Consider the following 27,767-nt stretch of genomic DNA (forward strand, 5'->3'; position numbering starts at 1 on the left):
TATACATGGGCATCCATTCCTCCCTATCTTCTCCCTCCAAAGCCGGTGCATATCTTTCTGTTCCCTTATAAATTATGTAATAGAGAACTCATTCAATCTGTCCACCTGATGGCCATCTTCTTGACGTTTCCAGTAGTCAATTTAAAGTCAGTGTTTCTTGCATTCTCTGAAGTGTATATGTTTGAAGCATTTCTGAAAATCATTGTTTCCTGTCCTAGATAATTTACTCTTTATCTGTAGCAGCCTGACAATTATCTTAGCGGTCACAGTCTCAGCAACGTCACACATACCATTTTCCTGCTTCTTTCTACTTTTACTTTTTCTGTATGGTCGCCTTTTTCCTCTAATGGCTTACTAACATCATTCTTTAGCCACCCTGATTGCCCCACCTCATCATGCATTCTTTTTCCCACACTCCCGGCTTATATGGTCACTTATTTTGTGCTTCACTCCTTTGTCAATGAATCCCCCACAAGTATTCCCAACAAGTTGAAGTTCATTGTTCTGCAGTCACATATGCCTGCAATACGTGCCCTTCCAATTTCTGTTTCAGGTGGTCATGAACCCCACTGTGCTTGCAGTACATGCCCTTCCCATTTCTGTGTCAGGGATCATGAACCCCACTGTGCTTTCAGTACATGCCTTACCTATTTCTGTGTCAGGGATCATGAACCCCACTGTGCCTGCAGTACGTGCTCTACCTATTTCTGTGTCAGGGATCATGAACCTTAGTGTGCCTGCATTACACGCCTTACCTATTTCTGTGTCAGAGATTATGAACCCTACTGTGCCTGCAGTATGTGCCCTTCCCATTTCTGTTTCAGGGATCATAAATCCCACTGTTTTTGTAGTACATGCCCTTCCTATTTCTGTGTCAGGGATCATGAACCCCACTGTGCTTTCAGTACATGCCTTACCTATTTCTGTGTCAGGGATCATGAACCCCACTGTGCCTGCAGTAAGTGCTCTACCTATTTCTGTGTCAGGGATCATGAACCTTAGTGTGCCTGCATTACACGCCTTACCTATTTCTGTGTCAGAGATTATGAACCCTACTGTGCCTGCAGTATGTGCCCTTCCCATTTCTGTTTCAGGGATCATAAATCCCACTGTTTTTGTAGTACATGCCCTTCCTATTTCTGTTTCAGGGATCATGAACCCCACTGTGCCATGAGCCCTGCTGCTTATTTGATCCCTTATCTCTACTCTTATCATTTGAGTGAAAACTAAAAAAAAGGTTGCCACCTCTGTTTGTCAGGATCCTCTATTTCTGCATGAATATGGCTCCCACCAGAGTTTCTTCAATGTTCTTTTCTATCATTAGTAAAACAGGCTGAGACAATAGGCTTTTGCCTTGTAGAAAGGCAGATAACCAGACCTTTCTGTATCCTTAGAGAATGTAGAATATCAGCTTGTGCTCATTATATCCAGAGCCTGGTATTTTTTTTAAATGCAGTCAGACTGATGGAAAATCATATTCTGTGTATGCTTTCCTGACTTGCTATCACACAGAAAGTATGAAGGCTCTGGGGGCACAGAAGGGTAAGGCCATGTATGAGACGGCAGACATGGTCAGGCACAGAAGGGTAAGTCCATGTCTAAGACCATGCGGGCATGGGATTGACTAGTGACTTTACTGTATCAGGAAATAATGAGAGAGAGTAGAAGTGGGTGGTTGACAGTAGCTAACCCATCCCTGGGCCAGGGAGGAGGAGGTGCAGCTCACTGCAGTGCTGACACTCACTGAAGAAACAGGTGCACTGTGCACAGCATATAGGTCAGGGATTTGTATGTGGCTCTGCCAAGCCACATCCATAAGGTAGTATTCAAGGATCATGTGTGGGAATGTACATGCCAACAGGGAAAGGCATAACTAGCCCTTGTTTCTGAGAATGTCCACATCAACCACAGAGGTGAAGGAGTTAACACCAGAAAATGGAAAAATCCCTCATAACTGCCTGGATGACTGCACAATGACCATCTCTCACTTCAGTGATGAGGAACAAATGAGCACAGTCACAGTGCAGACTTGAAGGTCAGCAGGTACACGGTTAGAAAAAGCATTAAGCAAACTGTGAAACAGAAAATCCTTGGCATCTTAAACTCATATAGGCAAGTTTATTCACTTTACTCTGTCTTGTCCTCAGCATGTCTAATTCCGTTAAATAAAACATATCTCTTCTCTTAAAAGTCTATAGTCTCTAATTTGTCCCATACTCAGTCTCCTCCATCTTAATCTCTATAATCTGGCACTGTATGGAATGGACAGCAATCAGATGCCAACCACTGTAACCCAGCTACCAAAACAGCCCCTAACTGAGTGACCATATAGATAGCCTGAAACTGTAAACATAAAAATATGCAAATAAGTGTTTTTGTAAGGAAGCAAACCTTTCTGCACCTTTTATGTTGCAGTAAAGGATGTATTCCCCACACACTTCATTACTTATATATACTAATTCATGGATCACACAAAAATAAAGAAAGGGAAACAGTTGACACAATGTAGTACTAATTGTGTCCTCTGTGTTTTCTTTATTGCTGCTTCTGCAAATACATTGTGCAATAGAACTGCTTGATAATCTGGACTTGTAGGCAACAACATTACTTGACAAACAGATCATTTGAGTTGGGGTACCCCATCAGAGAGGATTCATAACTGGGTCCATAGTGATGTGTTCTGTTCCTGTATAGTAGAAAATGAACAAGCACAGGAATCTGTCTCGTTCCAACCTCACAACCACGAGTGTTGAGGAAAAAAATAAAAAACAAAGAAACTAGTGGTCTTAAAACGTCTTTAATGAGCTCAGTCACAATAATTTCCAAAAATCATGAAACCCAGGTAGTGTTCCAAAGCAACAAGCCTTTATTCGTCATAGACAAGTGATCCTCAGTAATAAAAAATCAGAAATATTTTAACAATGTTAAACATATCAACTTTTATATACTTAAAAGCAGGTGTGGAAAATGTATATATTGTTTAATTTAAAAATAAATAAATAAATAAATAAATAAATAAACAATATGTACATTTTCCATACCTGGGTTTCATGATATTTGGAAATTATTGTGACTGAGCTCATCAATTAAGTTTTAAGACCACTAGTTTCTTTGTTATTTATTTATTTATTTATTTTTTTACTGTTCCTGTACAGTGTTGCTAAGAACCCTGTGGTATTTTTGGTTCAATCATAATGAGGAAAATTCATCTATGGCATTGGAGAGATTCATAAATAATTACAGCAAGATGTCCATTACCATCTGGATTGTTCAGTTTCAGGTAGCTAGTGTTTTTATAAATGTCCATCTGTGCACACTTTCAGCAATCCTTGAATCAATGGATAAGTTTTCTTTTGTAGAAATATGCATCCTTATGTGCTTCCTCAGAAACATTGTCAAGAAGAGGCTGTTTGTAAGAAACGTGCTCATCCTTGGGACACAAGTCTAATCTTTACCTATTCATATCTTTTAAGCTGTCAGAAGGTGAGCTAGAAAATCTTTCATGTATAAGGTTCATATTCTCTCGGGCATTTATCTCTAACTATATTGTTTCACTAATTGTACCTTGGTCACAGAATCATCCAACAGCTTCTTTCTGAAAGCATGATTTTCAGCATCCACTCTAAGTTAATGCCAAATTCAATTACTTACTAGGTAGAACAATGATCAATCAAGAGAATATAAGTCATTGATTACAAGTTTAGACTTAGATAAAGCTATTGATTCTGTTAATTGGTTTTATTTGTTTAAAGTGCTCAAAGAATATAATTTCTCTTTTGAATTTATAGACTTAACAATGAAATTGCATAAGAACTCATTATCTTTTGCTAAAATAGGATCCTTTTTATCTAAATCCTTCAAAATATTAAAAGGCACAAAACAAATATGTCTTTTGTCTCCTTTGTTGTTTGCTTTGTCAATACAGCCTTCCTTTTGTTAATTTTATTAGATCTAACACAAAGATAAAAGGGTTTGTCATAGATGATAGTTATGCTTCCAAAATTCAGTTATTTGGTGATGACATCTTGTTAACAAGTGGTGACAATGAATCTTCATTAGAACATATTCTTAATTCAACATAATGTTTTGAAAAGATTTAATGTTTAAATTTTAATCATAATAAAACAAAAGGGAGAATATGCAAATTAAATATTTGGGAATTATTGTAACATCTAGTTGGAAAGACACCAAACAGCTATGGTCCCAAAGAAAGACTTCATCAGATGATGATCATTCCTCTATTAGCTGTGTCTTGAAACTGAAAGCATTATTGAGATGAATCTTACAATAATACTTCTTCTTACTAGTAATTTATTGTTAAATGTCTGCTGTTCATATCTTTTATCTAACATAAATTTAAATTAAATTATTATGAGTATTCATTGTATTTTAGATCAGTTTTACTTAGATTTTTATAAGTCAATCTAGTATATGTTTGAGTTTTTAGAGCTTGGCACTTTAAATAAAATTTGTGATGTCACCATGTTGTATGTCATGTGATTAGAGTTGAGGGGCTATTTAAACTGTTGATCTTAGTTTTTTTATCTCATGAAGTCTTTTAATTCTGTGGACGAACGTGCTCATCACATTAAGTTTAATTAAATGACAGTGGACTTTCAGCTTGCTTTCTTTGGGACCATAGCTGTTTGGTGTGTTTCTGAAGTTTGTTCTTTACATTGTTGTGTTTATCTAGTCGGACAGATTCAGTTTTGGTAAATTATAAAAATTTATTGATATACCACTAAAACTAATTAATAACTAGAATACATTATTCTTTACAATGGAAGACAGGCATACATTGATCAAAATTATAACCTTACTTAAAGTTCTATTTTATATACAATTGTTGATTATGCTTCCATCCAAAAATATTTTAAAATATTTAAACTCTATTTTACTTAAATTAATGTGGTATCCCAAAAAAACAAGAAAAGTTGGGAAGAAGGTGGCATTCATTTTCTAAATATTGAATTATATGATAAGCCTGCCATTATAAGTATAGCAAGTCATTGGCTAAATTCTTCCAATGTTTCAAATTGGAAATATATACATGAAACAATCTTAGTTTCAAATAATAAGTTTGAAATAAATAGTAATTTACAATCTGGTTTTAATATCATATACTGGGTCATAAATGATTTTTGTATGAACACTAGAAATAATTGTATTATTTATAATGGCAGACAACATATAATTCAATATGATTGTTGTATGAGCACTAGAAATATGACTACATTCAAGAGAGTTGTGAAAATCGATTATTTTGTCAAATAATTGTTAATTTGAATATTTCCCATAACCTTGACTAATGTATGTCTGGAATCATTTAATTTAAGTAAAATACTAGATCTTAAAGAAAATTATTTAAATTTTGGAATCAATTTCTAAATGGTAAAAAATTACATTCAGGTGATTACCTTTTAACCAGATATACTATAGGGAAAAATAGATGGTTAAGTATACAAATCTTCAGGAAGTTTATTAATTCTTTTTCTTCTTCTTCTTTTGGCTTTTCCCGGTTAGGGGTCACCACAGTGGATCACCTGTCCACTCATGATTGGCAGTGGAGTTTTACGGTGTTGAGTTGCCAGCCCGGCACCCAACCTTCTACAGAAGGCACACACATGCACACACTCACACCTAGGGACAATTTAGAGTGTCCAATCCACCTACAGCATGTCTTTGGGATGTGGGAGAAAACCGGAGCACCCGGAGGAAACCCATGTGACCACAGGGAGGACATGCAGACTCTGCACAGAAGGCACCCCAGCCAAGAATCAAACCAGAGAACCTCTTGCTGTGAGGTGGCAATGCTAACTGCTGCACCACTGTGGTCACCCTTCAAGAAGTTTATTAATAATAAAATAAAACTATCATTAAATATGAATCCAAAACCCATCCCAAGAATTTTAGAAATTTTCTTTAATATTAATAGTGGTGTGACTAAGGCTAAATCTTATTTATCAAAAATGTATAGGATTTTAAGAACTGAACTTATAGGGCTGGATTCATGAAGGCTTGCATGGAGTCTAAGAGTAGAGTAAGACTCCATGCAGCCGACATGTCTGCCGAGCGATCCAGGAACAGCTGGCAGGGGTGTGCAAGAGAGCTCCTAAAACGACTCTTACACGGACAGGGCTAGGTTATGCAAATTACCTCATTTGCTGCTGAAAGTTATGCAAATGAGGTAAATTTGCGATCCAGGAAACCCTAACCTGTCCGAGTTAGAGTAGTGTTATTTGCAGAAATGTACTCCGTTGTCAACTGAGTACCGTTCTGCAAATAGCAAAACGGAACCGTGACAGCTCCAAATAAAGGATGCATCCAGTTGAAGAAGCATGCAAATGGCCAAATATATGGCCATTGGCAATTCTTCCCGTTGCAAAATAAAAAAAAAATTTTTTACCCCGATCTCCGAAGTTTAAGCGTAGTGCAGCGTCGCGCAAAAGTGCTGAGCTGTAAAAACCATGAAAAAAATTAAAGCCACAAATAGGGATATTACTCTAAATATTCAACTGCCATGCAAGTGAATGGCAGACTGAAGACAACATGGCTATTGAGTAGAGGTGGCTAAGGGGGGAAGCTCATTCTAAGAGATGTAACCAAGCATTAGTAGGCAATCCTATGCAAATGAGAGTAAGGATAGTGAATCCCAATTTCACATGGCAAATGATCAAAGTCCGTGGAGTGTAAGAGTAGGATAAGGGGAGTATCAGAGTAGAAGATAGGTGACATCATGAGGGGGGTATGTATGAAAGAATGTAAGCTCATTGGAGCAGAGTGGCATGTGTTTGCTGTCAGTTACCCATTACTGGAAGAGGCGTGTCAACAGGTATCCTAGCTAAAGGCAAGAAATTTAAGGTGTGTGCCATGGATAACACTAAAGTTTCTTGTAGAAGTGCCTGCAATGTGTTTGCGCACATGGACGCGCCTGTAAAACCAAGTAAGACTGTGTGCACGCATTTAAAGCCAGAGTAAGCATGTGTAAGGTTGTTGAAACCTGTGTAAGTGCGTTTGCACCTGTGTGCACACGTTTAAGCTGGAGTCAGCAAGTGTTAGGCCGTGTAAGCATGTGTGCGTGCATGTGAGCTGGTGTGCGCGTGTTTGCGCTTGTTTGCGTGGCGCTGCCCCCTAAGGAAACAGAAAGGGAAAAGGAAGCACAACAAATAGTAGGAAGTTAACCAAGGAGAACTAAAAGAGCTAGCAGGTGAAAACATTCAGAATCAGCCAATTACACAGGCAGTACACTAGCCCAGCCCAGCCCAGGACTTAAAACTCTGCAAACAACTTTCCACTATGTTTTTCTCAGAGACACTGCAACACTGCAGTAAGCTAAGACAAGTGAAAACTGAAAAAGCTTTACTGAGACAAAGAAATGTTAGGGGCTGCCATTGCTGTTATAAGGCAACATATGCAACATGCTGAGGGTGGTGACAATGCGAATGCTGCTGAGCAACCCACAGTGAGAAGCTGGAGAAGAGTGTAGAGGCAAACCTACCAGGGGCTACATGAGCTGGAGATAGTGGAGCGCTATAGAGTGGACAGAGACCTCATGCAGCAAATTGTTGAGCTGTGCAGGCCACGCCTCACACACAGAACCAACATAGGGGAACCCATCCCAGTGGAAACCAAGGTATGTGTTGGCCTAAGAATACTAGCTACAGGTACCTTCCAGAGACCAACTGGTGATATGATGGGGATTTCACAGGCATCAGCATCCAGGGTACTGCACCAGTTCCTGAATGCCATGTCAGCACATGTTGGTGATCATGTATATTTCCCCAATTCCTGTGAGGTATTGGCAAGCAATATGCGTCTCTTCCAGCAAATAGTGGAATACCCTGATGTAGTGGGTGAAATAGACTGCACGCACATATGCATCAAAGCACCAGCTGGTGAGTGGGGTAGGGCCTACTTTAACCGCAAGGGTTTCCCCTCCATCAACTGCCAGGTCTTGTGTGATGCCCAGGGCATAATAATGAATGTGTGTGCTGGCTGCCCTGGAAGCTACCATGATTCCCATATCTGGCATCTGACACAGCTGTCCCAGACATTTGCCAATGGGGACATCACTCATGGTCACCTAGTGGGGGATGCTGGACATGCACTGGAGCCATGGCTGATGACACCCATCAGAAATGCACACACACCTGAACAGGAATACCATAATGAGACACACGCACAAACATGAAATGTAATCAAGCGTGTGTTTGGTTTGCTCAAGTCACGGTTCCGGTGCCTGGACACATCTGGTGGAGCCTTGCAGTACTCACCAACTGCATGTACCCAAATAGTCATGGTATGTGCTATGCTACATAATATGATCCTGTGAAAACAGCTGCAGCAGGAGCAGCATATGGCCAGGCCAAACAGCCCCCCACCATTGCCAAGGCCATCACAGGCAGAGCGTGACTCGGAGGAGGAACAATCTGAGCCTGCCCCAGTAGGCAGAAGGAGGCATGCCCAGTATGCTTTGGCCTTGGCAAAGAGGCAACGCATAGCATATACACTGACTCACTAGGAACCCTGGAAATGATACCTCTCTCTGACTCGCACATATAGTAAAAGGAATGCCTAACTTGACACTACCTGTTTTCAAACATGTATAGGGAGTGTACTATGTGCATCTGACATAGGCAGCCCTGCAGCATCACCTGAGGCATGATTGCCATGTTTTAAGCAATATAAAGCAGTGCTAAACAGCTTTTACTACTATTTAGTATATGTAAACAAAATTGCACACACTAAGTAGCACAACTTTGGGCAATGTTGAGCAATATTGGGCAACTTTCAGCAATGTTGGTTAATGTTGAGCAATGTTGGCCAAGTTTGGTGAAAGTTGGCCATAGTTGAGCAAAAGCAGGTAAACATGGTCATATTTGCTTTACTGTTCCTTAAGCAGTCTGGTCTGCCCAGTATGAAAATATGAAGCAGTGACAGTCCTTGAACCCAGGACACTGTGCACTATAGACACAGTACTGAACCACTAAACCATGACAGTATTTCACTGGTCAGCCTGTATGAAGAAATGTTGATAAGTCTATGCAAAGTGTCTCACGGAAACCCTGCAGGCACAGCATAATCTCTGTAGGGTTATGACACAAAGGTGAGCCCTGCAGTAAAAATACAACTTGATTTACAACACACATATAGTATAAATGTTAATATTGGGCGTGTTCACACACGTCAACAAATGTAGTGGACTTCACACAGCAACATACTGAAAGGTCACACTGGGCATGCTCACACACTTGAATAAATGAGGCAAATGTCAGGCAACAACATACTGAAAGGCCAAACTGGGCATGCTCACACACTTAGGCCATATCTGAGTACAGCAGTGGGCCACACATATCTGGCAGTTGCATGTGTTAACCCAGGAACTTCTCACAATTCACCAATCCTGACTTGTGCACACAGTGATATGACAACGGACACATATATAATATATTGGAACCCTGTTATAAGCAAATATGTATTACAGATACTTAGGTTGTTCATAGAAAGTGGAAAAGCAAAGAAAATATAAAACCCAAAATCAGTATCATCAATAAACAATGTGCACTCCAAACACTATCCAATCCAGGTTATGGAAAGATTATCTGTGAAGGAGTCCATACAGAACCATGACACTTCCTTCAGCTATGTCATAAATAACAATGTACACTCATATATGTCCTAAGTCAGGGCCAACTGTAAATGACTGACAATGTCAACATCCTGTCAGACAGGCCCATACATACATACCCACCTCCCACTGACAAAACGCCCTATCATCATACTAGGAGATATCACATGTAGAATGGGTAAACAGCTCCTTCCAAAGTTGATGGCATCAACTAGATTACATTGTGTCCCTATACGTGTCATAAGTGAACTGCAGAACAAACAGACCCTGCACCAGAACAGTCTGTTGAGCCTCACCCTCTCTACAGGATATGAAACTGTTGAATGGGTTACAGCAACATATGGCACACTACGCAAGTGTTGGTGCACAACAGACCATGTGAACTATAGTCTTATAAGCCTAAGAAGTCTGATCTGCAAAGCCATGGAGTCCATCATGACTGAAGTCAGAAACAGAGCTATTGGAAGCCTATAAACACACAACCCTACCAACTTTGGTTTGGTCATGGGCAGATCATGGTTCCCAAATCTGCTAGACTGTTTGCAAGGCAGCCACCCAGGACATACATCAATGAAATGAGCTACACACGTCCCACATACACTTTGAATAGCCCTTTTCCTACATCCCAGACACATGTCGTATCCACAAAATCAACAACCTGTGCATAAATATGTATTGTCATTGGATGGATTGGCAACTGGGCCACATATAGATCACACAAGGTTAGAATTGTGGAGTCCTGTTCAAGCTGGTAACACCTGCTGTCCCCCATGGCTCAGTCCTGGGATTGTATAAAACTAAGTGCACACATATTACCATGTCTAGTCTGATGATGTCAGCATCCTACAAATATAGCAGTGGAAATGAAAGCTCCCAATAAAGCATGTAGCATGTCGTGTTAATGCGTATTTCTCCAGTATCATAACATAGGTAGGGGTTTGAATCCTGAAATTGCTGTGGGGGTGTATATGTTTCTGTGTGATTTCCTTTGAGAGGAGTGCCATTTTTTGAGACTAGGAAAACACCTTAAAAGTGGTATATTCCTCTTTGGCAAGTCTGATGATGTCAGCATCCTACAAATATAGTATTGGAAATGAAAACTCCCAGCAAAGCAGATAGCACGTCGTGTTAATGCATATCTCTCTAGTATCCACTCTGCTACAGGCCCCATGAAGGCTCAGTGTCTCTCCAACCTAACACCACTCTTAAGTATTCAACTGCGGTACCACCTTTAACATTCCTATAAGAAAAGTGCAGTCCGGGTCTGAACTGTCTGCAAACAGCTACAGTTAACTTTGAACCTAACACCACTCTTAAGTATTCAACTGCAGTACCACCTTTAACATTCCTATAAGAAAAGTGCAGTCCGGGTCTGAACTGTCTGCAAACAGCTACAGTTAACTTTGAACCTAACACCACTCTTAAGTATTCAACTGCAGTACCACCTTTAACATTCCTATAAGAAAAGTGCAGTCCGGGTCTGAACTATCTGCAAACAGCTACAGTTAACTTTGAACCTAACACCACTCTTAAGTATTCAACTGTGGTACCACCTTTAACATTCCTATAAGAAAAGTGCAGTCCGGGTCTGAACTGTCTGCAAACAGCTACAGTTAACTTTGAACCTAACACCACTCTTAAGTATTCAACTGTGGTACCACCTTTAACATTCCTATAAGAAAAGTGCAGTCCGGTCTGAACTGTCTGCAAACAGCTACAATTAACTTTGAACCTAACACCACTCTTAAGTATTCAACTGTGGTACCACCTTTAACATTCCTATAAGAAAAGTGCAGTCGGATCTGAACTGTCTGCAAACAGCTACAGTTAACTTTGAACCTAACACCACTCTTAAGTATTCAACTGTGGTACCACCTTTAACATTCCTATAAGAAAAGTGCAGTCCGGGTCTGAACTGTCTGCAAACAGCTACAGTTAACTTTGAGTATGTGTCTAACTGTTTGCGCCAATCTTCATTTTCCCCTGGAGAGCACTGTGCTTTGGCTGTAAGCAGCCCCCACCACCACCACACACATCTTCCACTTTCTCTTATTCCCTTCTGTTAGCAAATAGTATCCATAACTGATCAATACTGTGTGTTTGTTTATTTAAACTATACCACAGTAGCTTACTGATACAAGGTTATCCTGGTTTTCCACCTGAGAAATTAAGACAAGACTTACAGTTTCAGAGCAGTCCTTGGTCAATTGTGATTGTTCTTAACACATACTTGTCTTGCTTTGTGATTGTTTGTACCCCTCATACAAGAACCTAACAGGGTCTCTACCAGCTCCCGCCCTGCCCCTATTCCCTCCGCCCCAGTGGTCCCACCTTTATTGCACTCAAACCCCTCCCATCTTTCCAATAGCCAAACACAGCACTTACCCAACACTACCTCCTCCATATTCCTCTACTATCACACCTCAACTGACATGTACAAGCATACCTTTCCTTTGCTCACTGCATGCACTCTCCTTGCATATCTTACATCCTACCAAAGCTCCATCATTCCCCCACTCAACCACTACCACTGCTACTACTCACACCACCACCCATGTCTCACCCATACTCAGCTCCCTCCCACCAGCTCAAGAACCATCCCTATGCACCCCACATATTCTACCAACTATATTACTCAAACGTAAAGCATCCCTACAACTTAACATAGTAACCCTCCCACCATACCTATTACCCACAGAGAACAATCATAAACTTTCCCTTATAAACAAACACATTCAAAAACTGAGAAAACTAATAATCTCATGCATATCAAAACTAGCCCTAAGTGGAGACATCCACCCCAACCCTGGCCCTACCATCTCCAACCCCAATCCTCATAATCAGACTAGAAACCACAACTTCTCCCATATTACAGCCAATAGAAAGCCAAGTGACTTCCTTCTACTAAGCCTAAATAGAAGTATATCCAACAAAGTCCATGAACTCCATGCCACCAAAGACTTATACTCCCCAGATATAGTCGTCCTGACAGAAACCTGGCTAAAACCTCACATTACCAGTGAACAAATACTCCCTACAGGTTACGGCATACTAAGAGTTGACCGGCTAAACAAAAAAGGAGGTGGTGTAGCTATAATATTTAAACAACATCTAAACATCCAGATCTTAAAATCATCAGCTCCACAAATAGGCAATGAAGAAATAATATATACCAACCTCAAAATTAACCGAAACAAAACCATCAACATAATTGGATGCTACTTCCCACCTGGCCAAAACATCCCTCCACTAGAAAACCTCCTCAGCTGGTCTACCCACCATCTCCCCAAGAAACTATCATCTTAGGTGATTTCAATATTGACTGGCAATCCTGTTCTGGCAACAATCCAACCCATCATGTACACCTTCATGGCTTCACCCAACTAGTCCAGTCACCAACAAGGATAAATAAAAACTCCAGCAAGCACTCTACCCTGGATTGGATACTAGTCAGTAAGAACCCACAGTCATATATAACAGGCTGCTTATCAGATAGCCTCAGTGATCACTCCCCAACATTCCTACTCAAAAAATACCTGTACCAAGCTAAACCTGTCATCTATCGTCAAATCGTAAAAATAAACTTTAACCCACTCACATTCATCTCATCCCTCAAAGAATGTAACTGGCATGCTCTAAAGTACCTCAGTCTAGATGACGAGTTGAATCTTTTAATACTACCTTCCTGAACATCCTTAATTACCATGCCCCCATAAGATTTTCCAGAACCAAAGCACAACCCTCCCCATGGCTACAGAAAACCACTAAGTCAGAAATGAAAAACAGGGATAAAGCCTGGGAGCACTGGCAAAACCAAAACCCCCAGCTAGACAGAAATTCCTAGAACTACGCAATAGAGTCAAAAAGCTAATAAAACAGGACAAATTCCAATACTACCAGTCTGCCCTAGACTCCTCACAGCCCCAAACAATTCTGGTCCTCCATAAACTCCATCCTCCACCCAGGTAAAGTCAGTACCCCTCCTCCTAACATCCCTCACTCCTCAGAAAATATTGCTACCTCATTCAACACACACTTCACCAAAACCATACTATCACTAGCTAAACAACACAACCCCCCTCCCCTCCAACCCACACCTTCAACTAGTAATCTCCCCACTGCCTTCTCTTTTTCTCCTGTACCTACCTCCAACATAAAAAAACTCTTAACTAAACTTAAACCCACCAAATTAGCAGCAGACAACCTCCCAAGTGAATACCTACAAATCGCAGCTGATGCTCTGGCCTACCCAGTATCTATCTTGATTAACCGATCTCTGTCAGAAAGTTACGTTCCCACATTGTGGAAAGTCTCACATATAATTCCCCTCCACAAAGGCAGACCCTCTGTAGAACTAACCAATTACCGCCCCATAGCTATTCTCTCTCCAAAATACTAGAGAGATGCACACACTCTCAGGTCTCACACTACCTCCTTACTAACAACCTCCTTTCCAGTACTTAGCATGGTTTCCGACCAAACCATAGCACCACCACTGCCTTACTCTCCTTTACTAACTCTATCCTTCAGCATAAAAACAATGGCTATCTCTCCTCTGCTACTTTCCTAGACCTGTCTAAAGCATTTGACATGGTCCCACACAAACAACTTATCTCTGTCCTCAATAACCTATCCTTCTCACAATCAGTCACCAACTGGTTTCAGAGTTACCTGTCTGACCGCCAACAATCCGTTGTATGGCAGAATGACATATCTCCCCAACTACCTGTCTCCATAGGGGTTCCCCAAGGATCCATCCTTGGACCCCTACATTTCTCTGTTTACACCAATAATCTAGCCTCTGCCACCAAACATGGCACACTCATCCAATACGCAGATGACTCTACCATCATCTGCTCAGCCCAGTCCCTACCCAAACTGCAAAAGTCACACAGGAAGCCTTTTCCTCTGTTGAAACATGGTTATCCGATGCCCAATTAATACTCAACCCAAACAAAACTAAACTACTCATCTTCCAACCCACCAAACATACTCAAAACAACTCTCACTTTAACATCACAGCAAAAGACAACACCACTATATACCCAACTGAACACACCAAATTGCTAGGAGTGGAAATAGACAATAAACTAAAATTTGACATTCACATATCCATGACCATACAAAAAACTAGGAGCATTATACAGAAATAAACAATTTCTCACCAAAGCAGCAAAGATTTCAATAGCAAATTCCCACCTTATCTCCACCCTACTTTATGCCTCTCCAGTATATACCAACCTAAGGCAATGTGATCTAAACAAGCTAGAGACCTGCTACAACAAAATCGCAAAAGTCGCCACAGGGGCATCCTACCGTAGTCACCACTGTCTCTCACTTGCTGAACTGGGCTGGCTTGAACTCCCTCACCTCCTTCAGTGGTATCAACTGTCACTCACCCACAAACTAGTAAACCATCCACTAAATGTCCCATCCCTCCAGAATCTACTCCAACCCTATCGCACCACCAGATCACTAAGATCCAGCAACAAAAATCACTTGCAGATCACTAAAGCCAATAACTCTGCTGGTGAAGCACTATTCTCTTGCACCATAGCCAAATTATGGAACTCACTCCCATCCACAATTACCCCCGTACCATCATGCACCAACTTCAAAACTTTATTAAAAGTGCACCTAAAAACATGCTGGCTATGCCCTTGCAACTCCCACTCTAATATCATCCACCCCATCCAACTACTACCTTTCTTTCACCTCCACTAACTACCTTGATGATAGCAAGCTCAGATGCTCATAAGCCTAGTACTTATTATACAGTAGGAACTTCTCATTGTTACATTTGTTAATGCCTGTTATGTACTTCACAGATAAAGATTCTAGTTGTCTACTGATGGACTATGTTTTTCATCTGTAAATATGTTGTAAGTAATTTCTATGTTAAATTGTTAATCACTATGTAATCCAATGTAACTACTGTCTGTTTATTTTACTGTGGAGCTTTTCTCCCCGGGCCTCCGCTGAAAATGGACCCACGTCCAGTCGGACACTCCCGGTCAACAAATTTAAATAAATAAATAAAAATAAATAAATAAAATAGTTAAGCAGGGGTTTAAATCCTGCAATTGGTGTGTGTGTGTGTGTGGGGGGTATGTATGTTTCTGTGTGATTTCCTTTGAGAGGAGTGCCCTTTTTTGAGACTAGGAAAACACCTTAAAAGTGGTATATTCCTGTTTGGCAAGTCTGATGATGTCAGCATCCTACAATTATAGCATTTGAAATGAAAACTCCCAGTAAAGCATGTAGCGCGTCGTGTTAATGCGTATTTCTCTAGTATCATAACATAGTTAGGTAGGGGTTTGAATCTTGCAGTTGCTGAGTGTGTGCATGTGATACTATTGGTCAATGTGTTGTGGGTTTAGCTTTTACTATTGTATGACATATCAGTATAACAACAGTATGTGCATTGCACACTTCAGGTATCTGTGTGGCAAATACATATATGTACATGTGACCTCAATTAGTTCATAGGTGTGAAGCCTGCTTTCTACATGAATACATCTGTTACCTTTGACAGATTGTGCTGCTGCTTCTCAGACTTTCGGTCACATATGTATGTTTGTGACAAGGCCAGCCACTGTAGTGATCTGTGGCCTAGGTCACCTGTGTCACACACACCCATGACAGTTTCTATAGAATAGTGTGAGTGAGAGTTCATGCCTGGGGTATATTTCAGAAATGTTCAAACACAACAAAGTCTGTCAATAATGGACATTCATTATAGGTGTACAACAACTTTGTGGATATGCATACAGACCCCTTATTGCTTATGTGATACACTGAGGGACTTCAGAATACCTATGGAAATGTGAATACCAAAGGACAGATGACATAACACTTGGCTGTATGTACACATCTCTACCCGTTCTACATGTTGGGGGCTACTACCTATGTGGTACTGTCGGGATACTATGTTTAGTAAATGTGGATGACTATGCTATAGTTGGCTTATAGCTTTACAGCATGGGTTGGACAACAGGTATCTGTCTGTATGATACCCTTGTGGAGGATAAGTGTCTCATCCGGAGAATGCATTGTAGGCCACTGTATGCATTTCCAGATGTGGACGGACATATCCCTAGTGTGTTTGCTTGTACCTAAAAGGGCTATATGCCAAACAGGAGTGGTCCCAGGAATGGGTGGAGGTCAATACCACTGGTTACTGGTATAGTATAGTACCGGAAGGATCCAAATGCTACTCAGTTTCCTACATTTGTGTGTCAGTTGTCAATACATCATCTAATGATTGGTTATAGTCAGGCTGTTGAGGTTGTGTATACTACCAGAATGCAAACCAATGACAGATAGTAACAGTATCACCCACAGCATAGTGTCAGACCATGTCATACACACATGTGTACCCAATTTAAAACATATGTGTATTAAAATGCATACTGGCCACCAATAGAAACTATGAAGTGTTGACACTGTGTAATACAGGGCATGTCACCCTTCCCATGTGTCCACTATGCACGGTCATGCAGACAGTGCACCTCCACCATGTTCACAAATGTACACCTGCAAATCTGTACTGCACACATCACACACGTACTGTCCACTCACCAACACATGCTGCTAAAACTACACACATCAGCCAAGTGGCACATGGGCGGATAATACATTTTTGGAAATAACACTGTTGTAAACAATACTACATTGATAATCATAGCTTTAATGCATCATGCCTGCTCAGATATACCTACAAGGATATCATTACACTGTACTGTTGACAACATGCTAACATTAAAGAAAATCCAAAAAGATGCCAGAAATCCAAGTAACACGACTCCACAGCCACCAGGAACAAAAAACCAAGAGCTGATGTAAAATGTGAAAATCCTTTATTCAAGTAGGTCCAAGAGAAAATGAACACAAGCGCTTTCGCTCAGGGTAATCCTGAGCTTTTTCAAGTGAGTACAAGAGCATTTGCTGAAGCCAAACCTTTTTATAACCATGAATACCACATTAATTAAAAACAAGTGTTATCAATCAATTGTTCAATTCCTTAAAGGGGCTTTGCATTAGTTAGAGCATAAGATAAAATATTATATTATTAAAAAATATATATGTATTTAGCAGCTGGATTGTATAAATAATTACAAAACATTAAAAACGCTATTTCAAATATAACAAAATCAAAATTAAAATGGTTTGAAATACTGCTGTTGGAAACATTGGAAATCCATATGTTCAGTTAAACCTGGGAGATTAAATTCTATAAAAGTGTTAGGGAGCCTTTTGTTTAATGTTAGTTTGTAATAGAAATCTTGGTTCTTTTCCTATATTCACATCAAAGAAGGCTCACTAGAACCAGGTATCAGGTTATCAAGCAAATGAAGGAGCCTAAGAGCTAGAGAAATGGAAACTGGTAAATATTAGGTCCCTAAGTCGTGTATTCTGATAAAGTGTGCAAGTGCCAAATGATAATGAAGAAAGGGCATAGTGTTTGTAGACCTGGGACAACAAAGCTAATTAGTAGGGATGAGATAACTATAATCGTGCCCTTCTAAGCTTCAACACGGGTTTAATGCTAATGGTCCCATTCAATCCAGGTGGTCTCCCTGCGTCTAACCTTAGTTGCCATACTAACTCACGGTACTCGAGGGTGGATTCCCAGTCACCACCCCTGAGATCCAGTTCCACTTGCTCTAAAACAAAGAATTTGATGTTAGAACCTGGGCAAAGAAGGGAATGCTTAAAGAAAGCATTAGTTTCTTTCTGTTTAGCCATGTCATATAAGTGTTCGTAGATCCGTCTCCTGAATTCTCTTTCAGTCTTCCCCATGTAGAAACTCGAACACGTGGTGCAAATACCCAGGTATACCACCCCTTTGGTTCCACAAGAACAGGAACCAGTTGGTTTCGTCCTAAACCTCCTGGATGGAATATACACAGATTCGACGTTCATTAAAGCATGGCATTGGCTACAGGAGCCACATTTGTAAGTGCCCATCTTAGAATGTTTCACACTCTTTTTATTATCTGGTTTCCTTTCAAAAATTTCTTTGAAATTGATACCTCTTTTCCTAACGAAACTAGGTCTGGGGGGTAAAAGGTCCTTAAAATAACGAACTTGCTGAAATCAACGGAGGCAGGTGCACCGAACACTGCCTGTAACCAGCTACACACACCAAAGTCAACGGACAATGTGTTTACAGTTTTAGGGGAATCACAAAGTGCTAGAGACACAATTTCACCTCCCCACGAGTTATTAAACGTCGGGCTACCTCGTGCCAACAACAGTCAATGTCAAGGCACGCTTAATAGAGTGGACATGGGTGCACGCTCTAAAACAAATGGATTAAATGCTGTCAGGAAAGAAAATAAAAACAAGGACGTGGTTTTTTCAAAATGGGCTGACCAACGTTTCACATTCAGTAAAGGTACTGTTAACTCTCACAATATTTCCAATGTTGAACAGGACATGGATGTTTTCAAAGATAAACTATATGCTTTGAGAAGCACACAACTGGAATTTGATTATTTAAATGAATGTGTTAGGGTAAAACGCATCCCTAAAGGTTTACGCTTTTTCAAGTTCCCTAACCATGTGCAACAGGGAACAAGTTACTATAATAAATTATGTGATATTTTTGATAAAGCTGGGCTTGAAATGCTCAACTTAATGATTTGTGAATACCAGGTTAAAGCACAAGCACTTTTTAATGATTTGGATATGTTAAATAATAAGTTAACTAATGATGTTGATTTTAATGCTTTTAAGCTGGACTATGACAATTTATTTAATAATGTTGATTTATTCTGTGATAAAATACTCAATAGAAAGTTAAGGAAATTGGAAAGAGATCTACTAGAGTACAGGGACGGGGTAGCATACCCAGCCCCTAACCGATACAGCAGGGGGGTTTCTAATAATATCAACACTGCCATCATTGATAGGGGTGATGACACTCAAGGGGAAACAGAGGAACCATTAAGGAGAAGTGAGAGGTTAGCGGAAAAAGGTAGAAGGGCTAATACTAACCAGGATTTTCAGCGGAACCCCGGCAGGACCGGGGTTTGGGGGCAGAAACAAGTACCCAGAACATGGATCCCCAGGCATTGAATGACATTAATACTACTGAAGATTCTAGATTTGCAATGGATTTTGTTTTTAATTTTAATTTTAACCCTGACCTTGACATAATCACTAATAACACAGCAGTACTAGAAGGGAACTGCACTAAACTGAACAAAGATAATTTTACAATATACAACTACACAGATTTAGATCTGGAAGAATGTGCATTTGATGTTTTTACCCGGGGCTTACAGTTTGTTCCTCACAAACCAAGGAACTTGACTCAAGCACTTGTAGAATTGAAACTTTTTACTAGAAGTCTGAACCTTACCCAAATCTTTAAGGGGCAAAAAACTGATGACACAGGATTAACCCGCAGTACTTTAATCAACCCCCCCCTCTCCACCCAATTATTCTCTTCTTTGAAAAGCTGGTTGAAAACGACTTTAGAAAATTATGTAAAGACAAACAGTTCTTTTCTGGATGTAACCTATCCACGCAAGAAACTGAATTCGTCAATCATCTCATAAATGAGAATGTCAGGATTATGAAACCGGACAAGGGTGGAGGGGTGGTGCTCATGTTTACTAGTGAATATGAAGCACACATTTATTCCATGCTCCAGGACAACGAACAATATGACACGGTATCCCGAAATGAAGTTAATATTGCTTTTGCTCAGATTAACTACTATCTAAAAGATCTCTTACTACAGCAAGCAATAAATGAGAGGGTTTATAACTATTTGCATGTAGAGAAACCCAAGATACCGGTCATGTTTGGGATTCCCAAAATCCATAAGGGAACTTATCCATTAAGGTTCAGACCCATAGTATCAGGTGCGGGAGGTGTCACTGAACCCATTGGAAAATTCATTGATCACGTAACTAAGGCCTTTATACCCCTTCTCAGCCATGTTTGTAAGGACTCCTGGCACTTCCTCCGCGATGTTCCTGTTTCCTGTTTTTCGCCTGATTTGATCATGATCACCATAGACATTAAGGACCTCTTTTCGAGCATTCCTCACCAAGAAGGTTTAGAGTGGTTTACAGAATTTCTTAGCAATGAAACCAGCCTCAACAACAAGCTTACAAATTTACTAACTGAGTTGATGGAGATGGTTCTGATGAACAACTTTATTTTTTTCAATGGTGAACTGTTCAGGCAACGTAAAGGGGTCGCCATGGGGGCATCTTGTGCCTCATTTTATGCCAACGTGGTGTTGCACAAATGGGAAAATACGTTTGTCTTGATACCCCCCTGGCAGCAACACATCCTTTTTTACAGACGCTACCTGGACGACATTTGTATCCTCTGGGGAGGCTCAGAATGTGAGTTCAAGGAATTCTTCCAACACATCAACACCTCGACTGGTTTTCTACAATTCACATATACTGCCAGCCCTCATGAGCTTCATTACTTGGACATTACCTTGTTCAAGGATTTCAACCAGAACACCTTTCATTCTAAATTATACCGTAAACCCACATTTTCTAACTCATTGTTACATTTTGATAGTGCACATCCCCTATATCAGAAAAGGGGGATCATTAAAGGGCCACTCATAAGAGCGAGTAGAATCTGTAGCACTGATGAGGACTTTGAGTTTGAAGTTAAAACCTTGCGAGCCCTGTTCCTGGAAAGAGGTTACCCCCTAGAAATGTTTATGGGTTTAGCTGATGAGATTAAAGTATCGAGAAAAACTTTATATACACCCATTTTGGGAAAAGGACCAGAGTTGGCAATACCATCAACTTCCAGAGTATCCAACCACCCCACAAACAGCTTTATATACACCTATTCATCTAGTTCCAAAGAAATGGAGGGAACCATCAGAAACTATTGGCCGGTCCTAGCTCTTTATGAAGATTTTAAGGACCTTTTACCCCCCAGACCTAGTTTCATTAGGAAAAGAGGTATCAATTTCAAAGAAATTTTTGAAAGGAAACCAGATAATAAAAAGAGTGTGAAACATTCTAAGATGGGCACTTACAAATGTGGCTCCTGTAGCCAATGCCATGCTTTAATGAACGTCAAATCTGTGTATATTCCATCCAGGGGGTTTAGGACGAAACCAACTGGTTCCTATTCTTGTGGAACCAAAGGGGTGGTATACCTGGGTATTTGCACCACGTGTTCGAGTTTCTACGTGGGGAAGACTGAAAGAGAATTCAGGAGACGGATCTACGAACACTTATATGACATGGCTAAACAGAAAGAAACTAATGCTTTCTTTAAGCATTCCCTTCTTTGCCCAGGTTCTAACATCAAATTCTTTGTTTTAGAGCAAGTGGAACTGGATCTCAGGGGTGGTGACTGGGAATCCACCCTCGAGTACCGTGAGTTAGTATGGCAACTAAGGTTAGACGCAGGGAGACCACCTGGATTGAACAGGACCATTAGCATTAAACCCGTGTTGAAGCTTAGAAGGGCACGATTTTAGGTATCTCATCCCTACTAATTAGCTTTGTTGTCCCAGGTCTACAAACACTATGCCCTTTCTTCATTATCATTTGGCACTTGCACACTTTATCAGAATACACGACTTAGGGACCTAATATTTACCAGTTTCCATTTCTCTAGCTCTTAGGCTCCTTCATTTGCTTGATAACCTGATACCTGGTTCTAGTGAGCCTTCTTTGATGTGAATATAGGAAAAGAACCAAGATTTCTATTACAAACTAACATTAAACAAAAGGCTCCCTAACACTTTTATAGAATTTAATCTCCCAGGTTTAACAGAACATATGGATTTCCAATGTTTCCAACAGCAGTATTTCAAACCATTTTAATTTTGATTTTGTTATATTTGAAATAGCGTTTTTAATGTTTTGTAATTATTTATACAATCCAGCTGCTAAATACATATATATTTTTTAATAATATAATATTTTATCTTATGCTCTAACTAATGCAAAGCCCCTTTAAGGAATTGAACAATTGATTGATAACACTTGTTTTAAAGTAGTCGGTAGCAGGTCCACAGGGTGGTGAATCAAGGGAATCTCTCAGCTCACAGGCAGGCCAAACTCGCAGGCAATATAAAACCAACCTGAATTTTATTACAAAACAAACAGCCAAGACACAGCCACAGACGTTCATAAAAAACATATGACTTAGACAAAAACAAACAATAATAACACAGATTTAAAACCTAAAATAAAATCACACAGCACCATAACATGATATTTTAAAATAAAAAAAATTAAAAACCAGGGTCCAATCCTATCAATGAAAAATAAATAAAAAAATAGATATTGCTTCGTTGAGCCTAAAATCTATGGGATTCCAAAAAAATTTAAAACCAAATAGACAACCCCTAGGTTTTTTTATTCGTTTTTTTAATTTAGGTTGGTAGTATCATTTATATGGCATGTTGCAATTTTTAGAAAAGAGGACTGTGGCTAAAATTTTTTTTTTTATCAATCAACTTATTATGCTGTGTGTGTGATTAGCTCTTGAGTCTTTAAATCTGTGTTTTAATTATTTTTTTTTCTGGGATATAAGTCATATTTTTATCAAAAAGTGTCACACTGTTGTTGCGTTTGTAATAAAATTCAAAATTTATATTTATATATTGCCGCCTTTGTGCCTGATGAATTCAGAGCTGATGAACACTTGTTTTTAATTAATGTGGTATTCATGGTTATAAAAAGGTGTGGCTTCAGCAAATGCTCTTGTACTCACTTGAAAAAGCTCAGGATTACCCTGAGCGAAAGTGCTTGTGTTCATTTTCTCTTGGACCTACTTGAATAAAGGATTTTCGCATTCTACATCAGCTCTTGGTTTTTTGTTCCTGGTGGCTGTGGAGTCGTGTAACATGCTAACATTGCTACACTGCTATAAAGTCACCCTGTGCATCAGCACCATGTTAGCCTGTTCCTGCATCAATGTTACAGATGACAGGAGGTAGCACAGTTTTATCATATGCACAGGGTGTGTTGTTGGTTTGCCAGAGCCTGACATTGAACAATCTTATCGACATGTATGTGTTTGTATGTGTGTGCATGTGTGTGTGTGTGTGTGTGTGTGTGTGTGTGTGTGTGTGTGTGTGTGTGTGTGTGTGTGTGTGTGAGGGGCAACAGTACAGCATGGGTCAATGTTGATGTAATGTGTGTGTGTATGTGTTAGCCCTAGGTGTTTGGTTTATGTGTGTGTGTCTGCATGCACACAGTTCCACCATGTGGCTGCCATATACGGGAGGTTGTGGGACAGCCACAGACTGTACCTGCCAGGCTGTACAGATCACTGTCTCTGGCCACGGACACAGTACCTGTGCCTGGCAGGGGGGCAACGGACAATATCGGGTACTAAGCCAGACTGGGTACTATCATCAGAGGCAGAGGGATGTCGACTTGTCCCATGTCCCTGCTGGGAATGGCCAGAGCCACTTGCCCGTGGTCTTTTATGACGCTCTATTGACAGCCCAGCCCCAACATTGCTGGGGCTGGTACTGCCACTACGGGAGCAGTTGTGACTTGTGTGTCATCTGTGACAACTGCCAGCCGATGATGTTGCTGGCATACGTCGACGTCAACGTCTCGGCCATCCTGCACTGTCCTGGCACATGGACATAACATTGCAGAGGACATCTAATGTCTCCCCCAACGTCTATCAATGACCTCGGTGTAGTGACGGATGCACCGGCAAGGTCACGGATACTGTCATTGATAGCGGTGTTATGGGCCCTCTGCACCCTCAGTCCCTGTCTGGTGTACCGTTCCATATGTGCCTGTGCCTGCATTACAGCTCGGAACATACCTGAGGTTGTAAGACCTGTGGGGGCACGTCTGCCAGGGGCATTACAACCAGCAATGCTCCCACAAGAACCCCTGGACATCCACCTATGTGGTACCATTCCAGGAATCTGGGTATGGCTGCTGTGAGGGGATGCATGTGCCATAGATACCACACTATCCTTGCCAATGCCTACTGTATGCTGTCCCTCAGCTAAGGCCATTGGTGATGAGGGATGTATTGGCAGTATGAATGTGCACATAGATGGTGTGGAAAGCTGTGTACTGTCGATTGGCGGACCAACAACAGACCCTGTCAAACCTGCCTGTGCCACAACACATGTATCATCATTTCCACTATCTGTGGCAGTGTCTTCAGGTTCCCTGCTGCACTCAACCAACACAACCTCAGCACCTGTGAGAGGAAGACAGGAAACACACTTTACAATCTGTACATGATGTTAGCACACATGCACACATGCACACATGCACACATGAACACATGCACACATGCACACATGAACACATGAACACATTAACACATGCACACATGCACACATAAACACATGAACACAAATACACTACTCACTAAAGTACACACACACACACACACACACACACACACACACACACACACACACACACACACACACACACACACACACACCAACAGCAATCCAGAACATACCCATTAGTGGTTGATGGTGGAGTACAGTATCACAAGCCAAAGAGTCCTATCACACGTGTCAGCATGCAAGATGTGTGTTGCTCAACAGCATGCAGTGCGAGTGTAGAGAGTCCTTGTTAATAACAGTATACATGTCTTTGATGCATGTGTGTTGTTCAATGATTGGCCTCACCCTGGAACACAATGTGTACATGGACACAATATTGCTGTGCAAGTATTAAATGCTTTTCAATGCCATGTGCACCATCACTCACAGGTATACATACCATGGCTGGATGCACACAGCTGTCAGGTGTATAGTAATGAATGCTGTGTTGTACTGTAGTTGCTGTAACTGGATGTAGTGTAGTACCATGAGCCATCATCAGGCAGCATCATATGATAACTCAAGGCCACTAATGTGTGCCACACTGGAAACTATCTTGCTGTACCTGAACTGCAGCACTGTGGCTACACTAACCATTTCACAGGCAGTTGTTACATGGGTATGTAAGGTGTTCAATAGGGAGCATTGCCTAACATGAATGTGTTGTTTGTTGAAGAGTTTTGCACCGCCCCATGATAGGCCTCTACCCCTCAGGTATAGTATGTGTGCTGTGTGGATGACATTTGGGATACTGGAGTCTGACCTTACAGCAGGTGTCTAAATATGCCATGTGTATCATATTAACACGTACTGCGTATGACAAGGTGGTGTATGTTGTGTGCATGTGTATTGACTCTGCCTATACAATGTCCACTACAGTGTACCACAATTGTTTGGGATGCTCTGTGTATAGCATGTGTTTGAGGCAGCTACTCATGTTACTGGAATGTGCATAGTCCCACAGAAAACATGCAGAGCATGCATTATGTGTTGGTGTTTTACATGTGTATATGGCCTACAATTCACCTATGACATGCACATGTTATTTGCCATATTAAATGTAGAACACTCACTGGCATGGGTCTGCTGTCTTGCTGTCACACCAGAGGGACCTACAAGGATATGAGACAGTTTGTCAGTGTCAACAACTATGGCATTGCTGCTGTGAGTTTGCAATTTTACAGTAGTACAACGGTTGACAGTCACAGGCATACAGATTATGTTCCAAATGATCAGTATTGCGCAACATTAGGCTCCACATCTTCAAAATACACAGTACACATCTGACATATGCATGTTCTAACAATCAAGCTAGCAGTAGTCTACAGATATGCCATGTTACCTGCATGCTCTGAGTCAACTTGCTGGGTGACTCTGGCCTCCATGATGACACATGTCTGTTGTAGTGGTTGTCCAGGAGCCACCATGCTGAGGAGCAGCTCTTCCACTCTGGTGAGGGGTGGATGTAATGCTGCACCACCACCTGTGGCAAGCTGTTGTCTGTGGACATCAGAGGCATGCTGCCGGACATGTCTAATTAAATCACTGCAGTGATGGTGTACCTGCTCATAAGTCCGGTTATGCATGCCTACGTCATTAACCCGATGGACAACATCTTGCCACAGTGCAGTGCGCTCATGCTGGTTCTGGCTGGTTCTGGAGACCAGCAGGGTGTGATGTTGTACTAGGGTGGATATAATGATTTCCTCCTCTTCAGGGGAATACGCAGGGTTGCGATTGTGAGACATGTCCCTGGAAGACAATAAAACAATTATTGTGAGCAAGTCATGTGGCACACTTAACATTCTAAAGTACAGATATCAATGAAATGCCATATATAGCAACCTATTGGCTGTCAGTAGTTACACATTTTTAATACCACACATCAGTGCTCAGCCCACAACTGCCTGACAGTGCCTGGCACGTTCTATATATTAAACCATGTTCTGTACAGCAACAAAGTGAAACCAGTATGTAAGACTACACAACAGCTCATGGCACACTGTATGTGACACAATGCACCATCTAGCCACAGGAGGTATATATGAAGCTAATGCATACAGAAATATGTCATCCATTGAAATGATTGTAAAGTACAGTTACAGTACTACCAGTACACCACACTACTTGTTGATAGCAAACCCCTAAGCAACATATGTGCACATTCATCAATATAGGTGGCATACTGCTGTACTACACTATACATGTTTCTAGATATGCACTTATATCCTGTAACACACATACGACCCAGGCCATGTTACAGGCATACCCACACACACATCAGACATACCTACAAGACACAAAGGTATGGAAACCCAGATGAGCTTTACCTGTGTACCATACAGTACTGTGTGTCAGCACTTACAAAACCTTATGCCTGAGGTTTGTAATGTGTGAGGACTACAGGTAACAAACAAAACAGTGTTTCCAAGCAATGTGGATATACACCATACTGTGCTGTTTAGGCCTACATCTTCAGGTAGTACTACAGTTCATACGGGATTTGTATTCACTAGTGTTAATAATCAATAAGCATACATGTACTGCTTAAGCCTAAAATGGCACACTCCAGTCAACACCATGGGACTACGTCACACCGTATGCCACACTGCTTTTGCTGCCTAGCAATAGCATACATATCTTTTGCGGGGATGAGAGCTAGAACACTACAGACCATGATATAAACAGTTTCCCACTAGGCTATCACACATATACACAACGTTGACACATTCACCTACACATTCACCATCACACTCAGTCAACCTCACATAGCAATTAATGCAACATGTACATGTGTGTGTGTATCGGGTC

The sequence above is a fragment of the Protopterus annectens genome, chromosome 4.part0 (assembly GCF_019279795.1).
Source record: "Protopterus annectens isolate FY-2018-M chromosome 4.part0, PAN1.0, whole genome shotgun sequence".
NCBI lineage: Eukaryota > Metazoa > Chordata > Ceratodontiformes > Protopteridae > Protopterus > Protopterus annectens.